Source organism: Neomonachus schauinslandi, chromosome 5 (genome assembly GCF_002201575.2).
Source record: "Neomonachus schauinslandi chromosome 5, ASM220157v2, whole genome shotgun sequence".
Lineage (NCBI taxonomy): Eukaryota > Metazoa > Chordata > Mammalia > Carnivora > Phocidae > Neomonachus > Neomonachus schauinslandi.
The window spans coordinates 120,337,210-120,354,252 of record NC_058407.1 but is presented as its reverse complement, the minus strand read 5'-3'; positions in this window follow the sequence as shown (position 1 = coordinate 120,354,252).

The window sequence follows — 17,043 nt, the reverse complement described above, 5'->3', positions numbered from 1 at the left end:
GGAAGACAGCTATTAACCAGCAGAGGGAGTATGTTAACTGGATTTTCAATAGTGTTAACATTTCTCACACAGGAGTCTGAGTAATAATGAAAAGCTTTACTATCATAGGGTAAAAAATCAAAATTATAAATGTGCCATCTACCTTGGCAACTAGGATTAATGACATCCTTTTAGGAGGATCTCTGCATTGTGCTTTTATGAAATTAGACATGAGGCTGAAATTGGCAAACTGCAGAAAATGTAATACATGTTGTCTTATTCATGTTTACCTTTGTGGAGTTCCTGGCCTTTTTGTCTTCTGCTGGCCTGAGAAGGGTTGTATGATTTTTTTAAGAGCTCAGATGTGGTATTGCAGATGTTCACGTTTTTGACAAAAATATTATTCTAGTACAAAGAATACTTACCACAAGGGGAAAATAATACCTTGTAATTAAAGGAAGATGAGATTTTCAAATAGGTGAAGCTCAACCAGTAAAATTTTTGTATGAATTTCAGTTTTGTCTCCTTTAAGAAGAAATTTGTAAATCTGGTATATATTATTACTATAAAATTAGGGTTGCCCAAACCAACTGGTTAAATAAAGTTAAACTAACTTAGCAACAGTTTAATTAATAATAGTGTAATCATTCTAGAGAGAAAATAAAGCAGTGTACAAATTTAACTAGAGAATAAGTAGATGCAAAATAAGTAAGTAAACAAATCAAGCTTAAAGTGTTGGTGGTGAAAGAGATGGAAAGAAAGGGCAAAAACACGGAAAATAAAACTGGGGTAAAATTAGTATTTTTAAGACCTAATCTATAAAGTTTATACATTTGCTGAAATTGTGCAGAAATTTGACTCTGACTTCTTTGTAGTAGAAAATAAAATAGGTTACACGATTTTCTTCTTTCAATTGAAAAATTTCAGAGCTTTATTGACATAACTCAATATAGTTCATACACATTGCAAGTGTGCATTTCAAAGGTTTTTAGCATATTTACAAGTACGTGCACTCACCCCTGCAGTCAGTTTTAGAATATTTTTATCACCTCAGAAAGAAACCCTGTAAACTTTAGCTTTTACCTCTCTATCCTTCAGTCTACTCCTTACCCGTTAGCCGTAAGAAACCATAATCTACTTTCTGTCTCTATGATGTATTTCATTCTGGATTTTTATGTGAATGAAATCATATGATATGTGTTTTTTTTTTTTTTTTATGACTGGCTTCCCTCACTTAGCCTAATCTCAGGTTTCATCTATATCATAGTGTTATCAGTACTCCATTCCTTTTTGATGGCTGAATGATATTCCCTTATGTGGACAAGTCTCATCCATTGATGGACATTTGATTGTTTCCACATTTTGGCTATTATGATTAATGCTGTCATGAAAATTTTGTACAAGTTTCTGTGTGGAATGTGTTTTATTTCTCTTGAGTATATAGCCAAGACTGGAATTCCTGGATCATATAGTAACTTGTAGGTTAGTCCTTTGAGGAACTGCTACACTGTTTTCCAAAGTGGCTGCCCCCATTTTGTATTTCTCCCATCAGTATATCAGGATTCCAATATTTGCCAATGCTTATTGTCTAATTTTTTTTTTTATTGTGGCCATTCCAGTGGGCATGAAGTGGTATCTCACTGTGATTTTCATTTACATTTTCCTGATGACTAATGATGGTTACATGTTTTTTAATGATTATAGGATATAACTAAATAATTTGCTTAATATCATCTATCCATATATCTGCTATGTACATGGACCTGAGTGAACTTTATGTTATGGGTCTTCATGAAGAAAACTCTGTATAATACAGGGGAGAATCTCCTCTAAATATTCCTAAGGCAACAAAATAATATGTCCCACAGGATAAAAAGCATGGCTCCCTGTTGGAGTTGGGAGATTTGAAATACTGCAAGAAAGATTAGAATTTAGAACGGTGTTTTTTAATTAGGGCTACCTTACGTTTCCTTTAATGATGTTGATTAACAGCTGTTAAACAAACATGTGTTTCCTCCAAAGCACATCTAGTGAGCAGTTGAGATTCCCCTTTATTTGTCCTTGTAGGTGTGCTAGTCTTGCCTAATATAAGTCAATAAATCTATTTACTCTGTTCTGCCTGAAATTAAAAGGAAAACAAGTTAAGCCTGCTTCGAAGAATTCATTCTAAAGAACACGATTCCTATTTTTCTTTCCAGGAATCTTTTGTTATCAGCTGGCTCTGCAAAGATTATGAATCCTGTGTCCTGCTGAATGTCCATCCCATTAGAAACTCTGTTTCACTATGCTTTTATCCACTTTAGACTCTATGCTGATCTTTCCAGATCTCTACAGTTGGGTTGAAAATAGTAATGGACAAAAGCCCTGGGAAGGATTCATCCCCTCAGGTGTTTTTGCTGCTGGGACTCAAACAGGGCTATTTTTCTGTGTCCTTTTCTTAAAATTGCAGGAGAGCAGGCTGAAACTATGATATTATTAAGAAAAAAAAGTACTCTCTTCTTCCCTCAAATTAAACCCCGTGGTATTGAATTAGCCCCTGGAGGTGGCTGAAGAGGGATAGTGCATCTGTTCAAGAATTAGATGCTTTACAGTTAATAAGACTGCATCTGATGCTATATTATTCCCTTGCCAGAACCTTATAAATCATTTCATAATTTTGAAAGAACTGCAGGAAGTTGTAATAAAACTTTGCTACTCTCATTAGCAGCCCTTTGTTACCAACAGTCTCCTCTAGCTTTGAGGACTTGATCTTTTGATGATTTATTTAATGTGTTCTAGATTCTCTGAGTTTGGCAAAGAGAAGCTACATTTTAAAAAAGTCCCTAACTGCCCTCTTTGTGAAATGTATGGGTCTCAATCCCTGTACTATAAATTTTTACCAAGCACATGAAAACAATTCAGAAATGTATAAAGATTTTGCTAGATGGCTCCCAGCAGACATTTGAAATAACTGGGCAAAATTGTTCTGATTGTGTCACTTATACCAAATACATAATTGTACTTTCTTCTTACAGTCACTTTTAACTAGTGGGGGGAACTAAATTTAATCAAAGCTAGATTAAAATTTGTGGATCTCCTTGGCATTAATAAAAAAAATATAAGTGGTTTGACTAAGAGATAGACCGAGGTAAAAAGAACAGATTTATTTCCTAAACATTTTTATAGTTACCCAGTAACAGCAAAGCTGTTAATTAAAAGTGTCATCGATAATAAGAAAAAGAAAATGAAGCCACTCAAAGCACATCTCAGAAAGTCTCCTTTTCATCACATACTTGGTTAAATCTCATTTGTTTTTTTCCTGGCAGCTCAACAGAGCAGAGAAAAAATAGGGAAGGGAGGATTTTTCTTGTGCCAGAGTCACCATTTCCATGGCTCAGTCAGCTCTCATTTGTCATCATCCAATCAGTCCATATGCCCTGGCTTCGACGACCCTCTGTTCCTAGGACCTGCTTCACGGATGTACAACCAGTGCAGGCACTTGGAGTTTAAGGCTCTGCAATTGCCATCTTCAAATTCTTCATACTTTAATCTCTGCATTTGTGCTCTGGGAGTGAAGTCTGATGGGACAATGAAGTATGAGCCCGGGGCTTGGAGCCGTGGTTCAGGTGAGGTCTTGCCTTTGGCCATGCCGATGCCTTCCCAGGACAGATGCTCAGCCACCTGCTCTCCTGCTCTTCCCAGCAACTGCCTTGTGGCCTCCACCCCCAGCAGGGGGATTGGACATGGGTGCAGGGACAGTTGGGGTTGGGTGTGCTCCCTAGGTGCCCAGCTGCATGGAGCTGTGAGGTCTTCACGCTCCCAAAAGGGCGCAACGTTGAATAATAAGTAAAAAGACACCAGGACAGGTCAAGAGACAGATGGCAAAAGCAAGGAGGGAGCTTATTGCCAGCTTTGTGAACACAGAAATCCTGCCTTTTCCTTTTACGCTATGCCTTGGAAATTATGTAGCTGGCCCTGTGTGTTACGCCGTGATTCTTTCCATCTCACTCTTGCTATCAGGTGGTTTTCTTTTGAAGTGTGTGGAGAGAATAAAAATAACGTGGTATTTTCCTTGTTTTTCCCCCCTGATGTGTCTGAGCGCTTTTATGGGCATTTTTTCACCGGTCAGATCTGAGGCTTAAGGGCTCCGATGACCCTTTTGTACAAAGGCCATTGTCCGAAGGACTCCAGGATTAATGTCTTTTTGAATGGGTCTATTAGATTTTTTGTTGTTGTTCAGGTAATTCAAGGAATCATTACATGAAATATTTTTGTAGTGATTCTAATGTCCCATACCTATTTTTGTTACTGTTGTGTTGATTAGCCACATAACCTTCTGGTCTGAAAGACATACTTCTCAAGTCAGGACAGACAGGCTTGCCCATTGGTTTTCTTATAGTTTTTGATTGGACTACCTCCCCACACTGGGTGGGTAAGTCTGGGGTGAACTGTTCCCAGTGATCACTGAATGCTTTTCTCGTCTTGGGCCCCGTAAAGTAAAAAAAGAGCCATGTTACCCTACAGATCACTCAGAAAATACTTTTTTCAGATATGACCTAGCTCCCTATACTGATATGCCCTAGAGCAAATGATTGGCAAAATTTTATTCCTGTCATTATTTACAGAGGGACAACATAACATATGCCAAGTTAAAATAGGTGTCTTAAAAAAATTGGGTAGATACATTGAGCATACTTAGCTTAAAGAGTTGGAAGCTGAAGCCGGGCAGTATTTTGGTCTTCCTTTTCTGAAGCTCTCCTGGAGAGAATGCCAACAGCTCTCTTAACAACTCGCATTTCTTTATAGCTATGGCCACCCCGTACTTGCTTTGTAATGTTGGTGTGGTCTAGATTAGTGTTTCACAAACTATCATCTACACACCTACACCGTCCCCTGAAGTTAATCCCTCGTAAAAGGGGGCCATGACTAGAAAGTGGTACACACACCAACCCCCTTCTAGGAGGATCCCAGCATACACCAGCCCACTGAAGCCTTTCAGTAGGCCCATAGTAAAATGTGTTTAACATATTTTTTAAAGATTTTATTTATTTATTTGAGAGAGAGGGAGAGAGCATGAGCAGGGATGGGGGTGGGAGGGGCAGAGGGAGAGGGAGAAGCAGACTCCCCTGCTGAGGAGGGAGCCCTTCATTGGGCTTGATCCCAGGACCCTGGGATCATGACCTGAGCTGAAGGCAGATGCTTAACCGACTGAACCACCCAAGTGCCCCAGGCACTGCATGTGCTTAATTTTTTTTTTTAAGATTTTATTTTATTTACTTGAGAGAGAGAGAGTGACAGAGAGAGCACAAGTGGGGTAGAGGGCAGAGGGAGAAGCAGACTCCCCGCTGAGGAGGGAGCCTGATGCGCAGCTCGATCCAGGACTCCAGGATCGTGACCTGAGCTGAAGGCAGACGTGCAAACCACTGAGCCACAGGTGCCCCAACATTTTTTAATATTGGATTTTCCAAACTGATTTGATCATGAGTCACATTTTCCCCCATCAGCATCTATTAACATTTGAGGGCAGAAGCAAGTGAGGGTGAACCTTTTGGTAATTGCTGGTCTAGACAGTTGGAATTCATTGGGGGTGGGGGTGGGGAGCTTCACCTTTAACTAATTTGATCTGCAGGATTGTAAAAATGTAGGGGGACTCGGTGATACCCAAAGATGTCAGAGTGCCTGGAATGCAGAGGTGTTTGGTTCAGATCTAGTTGGCCGTAGTTGTATGGTGCAAGAAACTAAGAGTCTATGTAAAAAAGATAAAATCATGAAGTGGATCCTCTGAGGACAAATGTCTCTGATATGGGAGCAGAGATGACTCATCCCAGTTCTCTCAATAATATTTGTGCCTCTTCTTATGGGATGTGAGGGGTAGAACCTGAAGAGCATTTTGAAAGATTATGCAATGTGAATAAAAATTGGCTGAATAATAGCCCCCAAAATATTGGGTACAAATCCCTGGAAACTGGAAATGTTATTGTTTATAGAAAAAGGGTATTTGCAGATGCAGGTGTGATAACGATCTCGAGATGGGGAAATTATCCTGGATTATCTGGGTGGGCCTAATTGCAGTCACAAGTGTCCTAATAAAAGATAGGCAGGAGATTACACATAGAAGAGGAGGCAATGTGACCAGGGTGGCAGAGTGGAATGCTGTGGCCATAAAGCTAAGTATATTAATTAGGGTTCTCCAGAAAAACAGAACCAATAGGATAATTATAGGAATTGACTCAGGCGGGTATGGAGGCAGAGAAGTCCCACAATCTGCCTTCTGCGAGCTGGAGAACCAGGAAACCCTGTGTTATATTTCAGTCCAAGCGAGGATCTGGGGGCTGATGGTGTAAATCCAGTGTGAGTCCGAAAGCCGGAGAACCAGGCAGGAGAAGAAGAACGTCTCAGCTCAAGCAGAGAGAAGGAATTTGCCCTTCCTTTGACTTTTTGTTCGATTCAAGTCTTCAACAGAATAGATGATGCCCACTCATAGTGGTGAGAGCAATCTTCTCTACTCAGTCTGCTAATTCAAATGTGAATCTCTTACATAGGCAACCCCACAAAACACACCCAGAAATAATGTTTTACCAGCTGTTAGGACATCCCTTAGCTCAGGCAAGTTGGCACATAAAATTAACCATCACACCAAAGAAAGCTGGCAGTCACCAGACGCTGGAAGAGGCAAGAACAAATTCTCCCCGAGAGCCTTTGGAGGAGGCGTCACACCAGTGACACCTGCTGACACATTGGTTTTGGTCCAGGGATACTGATTTTGGACTTCTGGCTTCCAGAACTGTGAGAGAATAAACTTCTGTTCTCCTAAGCTACGTAGTTAGTGGTAATTTTTTGTAGTAGCCATAGGAAATGAATACAGTGAATAATGAGAGAATAGTTAAGGCTTTCAATTTTTACTTTATTGATCTGGGCTTTAGACACCCTTTTTCTTGTTTCCATAAAACTGGAAGATCAAGGGATCTTTAGCATTCTTCAGATTTGGAGTGAAGACTTGTATCTATCTTGGCTGATATTTCAGGATTCTCCAGGAGGCCATCATTCCAGGAAGAGAAATACATGAGAAAGTAGGTCTTGGAACCCATAACTGGAACAATTTCAGTTGCCCTCTAGGTGGAAGGAAGGAGGGTATAGTAATTACAATGTGGATGTATTTTCTTGCTGGCCAATTTCCTTGAGAAATTCCCTCTCATTCGATGTGATTCTGTCCACATCATCTAGGGAGAGCAAAATCAAAATGGAAGCTAGTTATTAACAAGGATACATACTCTTTCATGGGATCTGACTTGAATATAAGATCAGAATCAATTGGGACCGATGGAGATAATTAACTAAAAACTGAAGGATAACAAGAGAAAGACAGAACATATCTGATTATCTTTTGGCAAGAATTCGTGAGGAATAAAACCAAATGTGGACATTTTCAAATTTGTGGTGATTAAGTAGGAGTACACTGGAATGTCATTTGACTCAGAAAAAACATATCTCTACAGTCACAACCACATAATGATATTTGAATTTTATTTATTTCTAAACTCCCACTCACACCACAAAGCTGCCTCTAATGCTGTGCCATCTAGTAAGAGCAAAACCTTCATTTCCAAATGAGAAAGGCTTAGCGCGGCTCAACTGAATGGATGAGTGCATAAAATGGTATTTATTTTAGGAGGTGAGACTTCGACTTCATGAATACTAAGGACTGTCCCTTGACTGAATTAGCAGCAAGGAAGAACCAATCCAAGTGCATTGATGCCGAGAATGGTTTGGTCTCCTCATGTCCAGAGCAAACCCCCAGGGGCCCACCAAGCTGATTTTATCACATCTGAAGTCCAGGAGCCAGGTGTCAATCCTGGGTCTTGTCACACATACAGGACTGGGATCACAGGCCAGTGGTCATTTGAAATGGAAATGAAAACACTTCCATGCTCCATTGGCTCAAAACTGCCTGTTCCAAGCTTTTCTGGCATGCTGGCTCTTCCCTTTATTACCCTGTCCCTGAACCCTCCCTGTCACACAGCCTCACTTTTGCCTTTCAGACTGTGATTTAGAGACTGTCTGTGCGTTCTGATTTCAGTCTGGGCTGAATCCCCGGACCAATTCTTCACCTACCGTGAGCTGGCCTTAATCTCTCCCTCTGGCTAAATTGTAATTCTCGATGAGGCTCACCACTGTTGTTATTTCTTTTCATTGTGACACTCAGCTTCAAATCCTGATAATTGGGAACTCAGCATATTGGGGACTAGGAGGCATCGTAATTTTTCTGTCTTTCTCATCAAATATTAAGCTCAATTATCTTGCTCCCATCACCAGCAATTATATAGGCTCGCATAAATTTATACAGCCGCAGTAGTCATATTGCCCAACCGAATGTCTGGCAAGTATAAATGTCCTTGTCAGAGGCAATTTACAGCTTGATTCAGACAGACATGCTCCTCAACCAAATCTCTTTCCCCTTGACTCTCTGGAAGCCTAATTAGAAAACTGTAGAAAACTGCATGTGAGGACAAATAGAAATATAGTTGCTATATTAAAGGAAGAGAGAATTAAAGCAAAATGATTATTGCTAACTTCCTTGGTGGGTGTATGTGTGCGTGCGTGCTCATGAAAGAGGTTGGGGAGACAGGCGGCAGGTCATTTTCCTATGTAGTTGGGTCAGCTCAGTTAAAAATTCTTTCAATAAATAATAGATATCAAACATTTATTAATGATACAATTAGACTCAGTGCAAGGCATTGGGCATACATTGGAAAAGTAAGACAAAACCTTGCCTCGAAGGAGCTGGTTGTGTGATTTTTCTTTGTTTTTGGTGACCTCTCCCTTGTATTTCATGGGGCAGATCATGGGTTCCTTAATAACTTCGATCCAGATGACTCTGGAATTTTGACAATGAGTTAACACAGAAGGGACTATACCTTACGTGGGCCATTTGATATCATCCTTAATGTCTAGATTGTATGTAAGTTTAAACAATTTTTGTCCTTACTCCTCCCTTTCAGTCTCCAAGCTTTAAAACATAATCTAGACGGTACTACTGAAGGCTAAAATAGACAATCCACTTATTTTCTACAGCCCAAAATAATTAAAGAAAAAGCGGTCTAATATTTTTTCATTTCCTATGCTTGAAATAGTTGCAGAGAAAAACAGACAGTGGTCTTTTCCTGAGGTTTTGTCTATTTGTCCTAGGAGGTTCTGTGCCTTTTGGTACTCGGCGGGTCTATAGTGTATAAAGTATATTTGGTAAATAGTAAGATAACAGAAAAAGACATTTTTTAACTTGCCCAACTTATTAAAGTTAGACAGCATTTAATGAGACCCTGATTCTGAGGAAAAAAAATTGCCCTATTGGTATTGTTTTCCATTATAGTTTGTTCACTTTCTGTGCTTGTTTAGTGACTGTCCCTTAAAATCCTTCCATTCCTCACACATTTAGTGGCATAATGCAGAGAGAATAGTAGTCAAAGTAGAAATAATAATCCTTTCCTGCTTCACACCATTCTTTGCATTTCTGGAGGACCAGTAATGAACTGCATTTAAAAGCAGAGTGTTCTTCCTTTGAAGAAAGATTGGGTTTGGAAACCATCAGAGTAAAACTGCAGTTTTTCTCAAAGATAATGTCTTCCTGTTTCCTGCCCTAAACTTTCCTGAAAAACATTGTCAGAGTTTAAAGTAAATAGTAAGTACCGTCATTCTTAATAACTCCTGTGGGTAGGTCACATTTTCTCTCCAAGATGCACCCAAAAGTTGCATTTTTCGATTCAGAATTTTATAATGTTTTTGAAATCTTATCTTTTTATGAGTGTTATTCAGAAAGTAAAAATGGCAGCACAGGTAATGAGATCCATTTTGAAGTGAAATATTAAGTATTTCACTCAGGAGGGATTTTATTTGAATTAAATGGATTCATCATAAAGATTCATTGCCATCAATTTTATTCCTACAAGGAGTACATTCTTATTGTTAGAAATCATCTTAATATAGACACTATGTGGGGCGCCTGGGTGGCTCAGTTGTTAAGCATTTGTCTTCAGCTCAGGTCATGATCCCAGGGTCCTGGGATCGAGCCCCACATCAGGCTCCCTGCTCAGCGGGAAGCCTGCTTCTCCCTCTCCCGCTCCCCCTGCTTGTGTTCCCTCTCTTGCTGTGTCTCTCTCTGTCAATACATAAAATCTTAAAAAATATATATAGACCCTACGCAATTCAGAAAAATCAACTGTTGAGTTTTATGAGGTACACTGCATTATATTGAAAGTAGGAATAGTGTGGTTCCCCCCACCTACATATTTTATGTCTGCATCATCACACAATAATGATCTGGTGATTTTAATTTCCATCACTTATTGGAGCAAAAATTTCAATTTCATTTGGTGGTGAGCTATTATGATACAACAAAGAATTAAAGGCTATTGTGATTTTTTTCCTATAAAACATTAGGAATTTTTAAAAAGGAGCAGATTTCGGAAAATTCCTGTTTGAGATGTTGGGTTGCATAGAGGCTGAAAGTTCCTGTTACTATTTTAAACATACACAATAAGATGGCAGTATTATGTCTACATGTATCAGTAATAATTAGACATAGAAATGGGTTTCAGTCCATTAGCACAATCTCTCAGACGCATTAAAGAAGATAAAGCCAAACTCTGTTTCCTTGATTCTAAGATGCATATTATTTTCACTTTTGACAACTCTGAAACTACAAAATATCTTAGGCACAACAGACATGATCGGCATGTCAAGGCAACACTTGTGATATCACTTATTTGTGATGTCGTCACTCACTTGTGATGTCATCACTCACTTGTGATGTCATCACTAGGCTGTATAACTTGCCTAGTGTTCCTGGTGGTTCGATGGGGCAACAGCAACCCTTTGATGTTCCGGTCAACAAATCATTAAGGATCATTTGAAAGAAATCTAAGTCTGCACTGTTTGAAAACCTTCTGTTGACATCTTAGGATAAGTTTAAGAAAACACTGACATCAAACCTTATCAGAATGAGTGTCAGCAGCTTGGAAGGAAATTCTGGAGGCAAGAATGAAACTTTAATAAATGTCATCTCCCCCATCCTCTTGATGGCGCACAGGAAAAATATATGGAAAAACATGAATGTGAACATCTCTGAGTAAAAAGCCATTCAGAAACATTGGATTCTGAATGTGAAGAAATTTTGTTTTAGGCATACCTTTAGATTTTGCTTATATTCCTTTTATTAAAAAATATATGTATGTACGTGGTCGATAGATATTAACAACCAATTTCTAAATATTGGTTTTGTAAGAGTTATTTCAAGAAGTGCAAAAGTATAGTTCTAAGTAATAAATACATTATTTTTATACATTATCTTTGTTTATATTTATTTGTATTATACATTGTATTTATTATTATATACATATTTGCACACTAATTAGCAGAGTTTTTTTTCTTTCACAGTGGTAACTAATATAATGGTGCGTATACAGACAGTGATGGTCTTAGATTAAATGAAATAATCCTTTTAGGAGACATACTTGAAAAAGCAAATGATATGATTGGAAAATAGAAAGAAGGAAAAATTGTAACAAAAATTGTAACATAGGTGGTATAGCCTTATAACACAAAATAGTATTCAAAGCACAAATCAATGAATGCTGAGATAAGAATTTCATATTAATAAAAAGGATAACCCACCAAGAAGATATACTATCAAACTACATTCATGCAACTACATAGCCTCAGAAAATAGAAAACAAAAATAGAACTACAATTAAAAAAAAGGCCAAATCCATAATTGTAGCTACAGAACTTAGTACACCTTACTCAAATTCTGATAGATTGATTTATTAATACAACCCACAAATATATGTGGTTGAATGTCTATTCTGGGCTGGGTATTGTTCTAGATTTTGGTAAAATAACTTTTATCGAGTAGCATTTACTGAAATCAGAGCTTGCAAAAAGGGAGACTTTGAAATAAATCCCCACAAATATGGAAAACTTATCAAATGGAAGCCTAAGAGTGTAAATGGTATACAATTTAATTTAAAAATTCTGTAATTGCATTTTGAAATGTGTCAATTTGTGCAAGAACAGAATCTTTTGGTGGAATTACCATTTGAACTGGACACATTCATGTTCTTCCCAGGAATGGAGTGAGTTTGTGACACATAACAATTTGTGACATCTAAAGTTGGTTAGATATAAAAAGTAATTCTAAATAAACATGTATGTGAGATGTTTTACCTTGCAAAATTTATTTAAGAAAGATCCTCTGAATGATGGCAAAAAGTGAGTATTTGTGAAAATAATTAGGATGAAATAGTTACTTCAATTAAATATCAGAGGAGAAATATTCTCATTCTGTTGAATTGGGTTTGAGCTGAACAGATTTCTCAAAATCTGTAAGGAGATAATCTTCTAAACTTAAAATATTGTAGTTTCTCAAGAAGAGCTAATTGGAGATGTTAACAACTTCAGATTTATTAACCATAAGAATGCAAATTTTGGGTTGCCTGGGTGGCTCAATCAGTTAAACGTCCTGCTCTTGGTTTAGGCTCAGGTCATGATCTCAGGGTTGTGAGACTGAGCCCTGTATGGGACTTGTGCCTAGCACAGAGTCTGCTTGAGATTCTTTTCCCCTCCTTCTCCCTCCATGCTCTCTCTCTAAAATAAATAAATAAAATGAAAAAAATTGCAAATTTTAAGAATTATAAGCAATATTATGAGAAATTTAAAATATTAAGACCATGTGGAAAAAATATTTTTAAGAAAAATACTGGTGACATGACATTAGAGATACAGCTAAGAAATGGATTAAATTATCTCAGTATGTACCAAAATTAATTATTCTGATTTTTTTAAACATTCAGATAGTACAAAGCAATCCTTTTGGCTTGAATGCATGTATGTATAATGCTAATTTTACTTTTATAAAATAGTTTTCCTTTTGGAAATAGTTTTTGGTAAGAGCTATTTTTATATAACTCAATTTTATATAAAAATATAATGGCCCACCACTATAATAAAATGAATTTGTCAGTTAATAAATAAATGTTTCAGAAGTTATACAATTCTAATTATGTTAGCATCTCCTTTTGTACTAAAAAATGTCCCAGCTTAGATCAGAAATTATAGTGACCCTACTAACACAAGTTTCAAAAAGAAATAGCAGAAAAGCTTAAAAAGGAAGAGAGAGACAAAAACATACAGAAGAAGAAAACATTTTACCCATAAAAGATGCCACAAACAGGGCGCCTGGGTGGCTCAGTTGGTTAAGCGTCTGCCTTTGGTTCAGGTCACGATCCCAGGGTCCTGGGATCTGAGCAGGGAGCCTGCTTCTCCCTCTCCCGCTCTCCCTGCTTGCGCGCTCTCTCTCTCTCTGTCAAATAAATAAATAAGTAAAATCTTTAAAAAAAATGATATTACAAACAAAACCTCTCCTCTTCAATTTTTGATATTAGTAATTTGTGTCAGCTCTCTTTTTTCTTAGTTAGCCTGGCTACAGGTTTATCAATTTTTTGGATTTTTTCAAAGAACCAGTTTTTGGTTTCATTGATCTCTGTTTTCAATACTATAGATATCTATTCTAATTTTTATTATTTCTTCGCTTGCTTTGCATTAGATTTAACTTTCCTCTTTTTTAGTTTCCTAATGTAGAAGCTTATATTATTGATTTTAGGTATTTCTACTTTTCTGATACATGCATTCAGTGAGATCAGTGTCCCTCTATGCACTGTGTTTCCTGCATCCTACATGATTTGATCTTTTGGATTTTTATCGGCTGTAACGTCTTCTTTTCCTTAGAAGGAAACTTAGATTTTAGTTGTGGACATAAATCATAAAAACAAAATAAGGCTGATCAATTGAGAAATTTCTCTTTTTAATAAGTTCAATAAGGTCTATAAGTAATTGATTACATTCATAGTTTGAGCTTAAAATCATGCCTAAAATTTTTGGAAGATACTGCTAGACTAAGTATGAGCTTTCAGCCAATGGTTTCGATTCTTAGTCTCAGACTGGCTTTGTGGAAATCATATATTTTTTAAAGATTTTATTTACATTTTTGAGAGAGAGAGCACGTGAGCAGGAGGGAGAGGAAGAGGGAGAGAGACTCTGAAGCAGACTCTGTACTTAGTCCAGAACCCGACTTGGGGCTTGATCTCACAACTGCGAGATTGTGACCTGAGCCGAAACCAGAGTAGGGCGCTTAACCGATTGAACCACCCAGGCGCCCCTGGAAATCATGCTTTTAATGTCTACACAGTTGGTACATCATTGTCATTCATGCACAAGGCTTTTAAAAATTGGCACAATTATTTGTAATAAGCTAGTCATACAGTATAATGCATGAGGAAATATCCTAACTTCTTCATTAGTGTAAATGCTTTCTGGCTCCTTTTTTTTTTTTTTTTCTTTGTTTGTTTGTTTTTTTAAGATGTAAAAACCAATCTTTCATGCAATATAAAAGGAGCACATATTATTGGGTCATTCCCTTTAATAATTCTATGTAAAATATCATTTCCAAGTTGGAGGCTTACTTTGGAAAGAGAAAGTTGAATTCTGAATTATTTGAGACTAGCACTAGTTAGTGCTTTGCTTTGGTTTGTAGTAATCAAAATTAGTAAAGTTTCCTCATTCCCACTTTTATTATAGGAAGGCATGTTCCTAGCAATTGTCACCTATGGAAGAACCTTGGTTAACTATGGTTCTATCAACTGTGCAAAATATGCATACAGAGAAACCAGTCATTTGCTTTTATTTTTAAAAAATTTTTCCATTTTTTAAAATTTAAATTCAATTTACTAACATATAGTGTATTATTAGTTTCAGAGGTAGTAATATTTTATTTTTTATTTTTTTTCCAATGTATTATTGGTTTCAGAGGTAGAAGATCAGTCTCTTGCTTTTAAGATGATCTTTTCCCTCATGAGTTTCTATGACCTTGTTGGGGAGGAAAGTCTTTCTTGACCCTCTTAGGATGCCTGGCTATGCCTGCAATTTTAACTGGAAAGGACAGATTCACAGGAAAAAAACATGCAAATGTATTTAACATAAGTTTTACATGACATGGGAGCCTCTATAAGGAAATGAAGACCTAAAGAAACGGACTTGTGTATTTTCAAGCGAGGTTTATGAACAGTTGTAACTGAACCCAAGTGCATTTGCCCTTCGCACAGCAAAGCTAATCACTGAGACATCAGGTATGCAGCAAGGAAAGGATTTATTAGAGAGGTAGCCAAATGAAAAGATGGGAGGGTAAGCCTCAAATCTCCAAAGAGGGAGAGAACAAGTTTTTCTGTAATCATAGGGGTGGAGATTACAAACATATTGATGAAAAAGGCAGTGAATGTTATGCCTATTCATGAGGAAAGACAGAACGTGCTCATTGAGCAAATATATATATATATATATAAAATACACATTCCATGTGCATGTTGGGGTGAAGACTGAACATCAGAAGGAGACAAAATTCAGCCCGAGTCAGGAGGTTATCTTAGGACAACGAGAAGAGGTATGGGCATGCTTCCATAGCCAGTATAAACTGGATGGAGTCTTTAGCTCATTATCTTGGGTAAGGAATGCAGGGTCTTGCTTGTTCACAGGCTGAAAGCTTATCACTTGACCTTGAGTCCAGGCTTCTGCAGAGACAGATAGTGGATTTGTTAGTGGGGTCTGAAAAGACATAATAGCTGACTGGGGAGAAACAGTTCTCTGAAAAACAAACTTTAGCTTTTCTGCTAGTTTTAACCTCATTAGCCCTGTGGGGCATGGTTTCAGAGTGGATATTTGAATAAAAAGATGATAGATTAAGGGGTATGAGTTTAGTGTAGTCTTCAGAGATGAAAATGCTTTTTTCCTTCAGGAATGGGGAGGGCACCCCTCACATGCAGGTTTTATGCACTGTTTCAGGGGAGAAGGATAGGGGGAGTGTCAGAATGACCTTCCTGCTTCTGCCCTTTTCTCATACTGCTTTAGTTAAAATATTCACTCTGCCAAGATACCAGACTTTGGGGTACCATGTCCTCTACTCCACCAACCTCTACATTATTTGGGCTTAAGATTTTGGGGGCTGGTAAATCTACTTGGGAATGTCACTTACATGCTTCTTGGGGTAGAGAATTATTTGGAAAGTGATTACAATTAAGTAACTATGTTGGAAAGTCCTGTGAAATATGTATTTTTACCAGGACACCATGTTCAAAAGTGAGAACAGAATGTAGACCGTGGTTGGAGATGGATGACAGGTGAGAAAAGAGCAGGTGATCTATACCTTTAATATCGTGGCTGTTCACTACTTCTTCCGTGAAGGCAGAAAACAGCAAAACCAAAGACAGTTGTAAACTCATGGGAGCCCACCACCTAAGTAAAAAACACCTGAGATTCTGGAGCTCTTTCTTACGTCATATTGTGTCCAATTTACTCTTCGTCTATCATTTTATCCTGCATTTTGCTAAATTGCCTTTTTGACTAGTTTGTTATCCACTTTTCCATGCCTTTCTCTCTAACATTTTCAAGTGTCTGTTTACTTTTCGCTTTTTCATTAAAAGAAGAGAAACTCCACTGTACTTCTTTGGGTAAGTGAAAAAATCTTTTTTCTGTTTATGCTGGACTCATATTTGCGTGATTTCAATGCTTTCAAGGCAGAATGATAAGTTTTTCTTACTCTTCTTATCATCCAAATTGATCCCCTGGAGTCATGGGAAGTACACAACTCTTGAAAATTATTGTAGAGAAGGAAATGGAATTTTATCTCACTTCTGTGTCCTAATTTTGTTCATTTAACTAATGCTTCCTTAGCTACACGGATCCCACCTCAAGTGAGTAAGAAATGAGAGTAGGCATTCACAGCATGGTGATGTGCCAATCAAACTTACTGTCATAGTCAACTTGTGTTCCTATAACCACAAATTCCTGATTGAATATCTATTTTTTTTAAGTGAACTGGCCACGAAGAGTGCAGAAAGATAATTTATTTATTTATTTATTTATTTATTTTGATTTTGATTTTTTTTTATTCTTATGTTAATCCCCATACATTACATCATTAGTTTTAGATGTAGTGTTCCATGATTCATTGTTTGTGCATAACACCCAGTGCTCCATGCAGAA